Genomic DNA, 2,500 nt, shown 5'->3' with positions numbered 1-2,500 from the left:
AAATATAGCTGTGATAACATGAGAAAATTCCTGGTGTAACAGGGTTTGTTGTGACATATCTCTTCTGAGGGAGATAAAGTCAGTAACACACATGGATGTCACCATGTACTGACTGGAATCATCAGAATATGCTACTGCATTTCTAAAGATAGGAAATGTGTGAATAACACACCATATATAAATCTTAGAACTCTGGCCAGTCTGCAGATAGCCCTACAGGTGAGAGTTTCCTCAACCACATAACACTGTCATGGCAGACTTTAAATCATGTAGAACAGCCATATACACACAAACCCTGTTAAACCAACATTACTTCAAATGTAGAACAGCAATACTTACATTTTGTCCCCATGTCTGGAACATCCCCTTCCTGTTTTTTGGCCTGTCTCCACAGTGTATATTGTAAGAGGTATTTCCAACTAACCTCTGAGATGCTGTTTGTCAGACACCCGTATGAAGTCCTGCTCACAGTGAAGGATAAGGGTCAAAACCCACATGATTTGCTTAGTTATAGGAGTGAGCTTCCATGCAGTTGGCTATAGGAATGATACCACAGCTGTTCCACATGCAATTAGCAAGTGGGGGGACTTTAATTTGTGCACAGGCCATCAGCTGTTCATGAGCATTAACTACAAAAGTCAAACTGCTGTCTTATGCAAAACAGATGTACTTTTCCACATCCACCAGAGAGAGAGAGGGAGAGAGAGACAAAGAGAAAGTAAGAAAGGAAGGGAGTAAGAGCCAAGCTTGTTTGTGTGTGATCTGTGGGTGGAGAGTGGTATCTGGGTATTATAACGGTTGCCTATATTGGTTACTACTCCATACTGTCACATAGTAATTGCACATGGCAGTACACATTTATGGCTGTGGATTGTCTACAACAACCTCTACAGTGTTTGAAAACTGTTGTGCTTGTAATGTGGACATTGGGACATATAGGTCATCAATATAATGATGTAGCAAAACCCACACTGCAATGGATCCTATCATTACACAATCACCCCAACACCCACACAGGATACTGATGACACACACATAAACACACACTTACCAGTACTGTGTTTCAAACTCCTACCTGACAATGTATTGCTATTGCAGTGTTACGTAGTTATTGCATGCACCACGGAGCTTACATGTTGGAGAGCTGTCCAAAGGTATCTTTGAAGGTGACTGACATCAGCAGAAGTGCTAAAGGAGGGGTAAGGGAAGTGTCATAAGTGTGAATGTCCACAAAATCAGGTGTCAACAAAGACACACACACACTCTCTCTCTCACAGAAACACTCACATTATTACAGTTGACAGGATCAGGATTAGAACTCCTACCTAATTAGTTTGCTACACTACAATATTACGCAGTTATAGCAAGTGACATAGAGCTTAGAGGGGTGAAATATGGCCAAAGGGTTATTTCAAGGTGACTGACATCAGCAGGCATGCTATAGTAGGGCAATGGGAGGTGCAGTGAGTGTGAATGGCCTCAAAATCATTCATCTCCACACACACACACACACACACACACACACACACACACACACACACACACACACACTTGCCAGTACAGAGATGCATAGGTTCATTGCTTCACAGGTGTGTAGTAGGCAAATGGGCCTGAAGGTTCTACAAGGCAAGGCCAAGGGACTACCTTGGCATCAGGCTACATGACAATAGTCCCCAGTGTGGCTCAGGGGTGTAGTCCCTGGAGTGGTCCCCAGGAGTGGGTGTTGTATTCACCATCCACTCATCTGGGTTACTATTGTGGGTGGCCAATGATGTGCACTGCTTCCCATGTATGTGATCTATATTCCATAATGTGGACAGTGTCTGGGTTGTGCATGTCCCACATGCATGTTCTTTGACATGTGAAAGTGTACTTGAGGTCTCTGGGGCATGTTGTGCGGACAGATTGTTATCTTCTGATGTAGCATTCCTGACCTCATTTGGTGAGACCTGGTTATGTAACTGAGGTCATACTTGCACCTACACTGACTGCATGATATGGGTATTCAGTGGAGTTACCATACAGGGCATGTGTATAAGGCATGGTATTCCCTTTGTGGGTTACGTTTGCGGACTCTACAGTTGTTTCAAGCATCCAGTAGAGAACATAGCAAAAAGGCCACTGTACACATTTATTTGCCTACTGAGGGGATGGAACAGGGTGCCATGTCCTTTTACTTGCTGGATAACACACACTCAGTCAGGAGATGTAACACATTAAAGTACTTTCTGATGTCAGTGGCACTGTTGTGGTCAAGAGGCATGTAGTCCACTGCAATCACACCGTGGTTGTTATCTGTGAGGCAATATGCAGGGAACTACCAATATTGTGGTTGTTGCTTAGCCAAGTGTATTTGTGTATGAGATGTGGGTGGAGAGTGTCTTCTGAGTGATAGAAGCATTGTCTATATTGTTCACCAATCCATAATGTCACAAGTAGGGCTATGGATTGTCTACATCAACCTCTCCTATGTTTGACATCTGTTGTCCTTGTAAAGTGG

The sequence above is a fragment of the Protopterus annectens genome, chromosome 4.part1 (genome assembly GCF_019279795.1).
Source record: "Protopterus annectens isolate FY-2018-M chromosome 4.part1, PAN1.0, whole genome shotgun sequence".
Lineage (NCBI taxonomy): Eukaryota > Metazoa > Chordata > Ceratodontiformes > Protopteridae > Protopterus > Protopterus annectens.
This window is presented reverse-complemented; position numbering follows the sequence as displayed.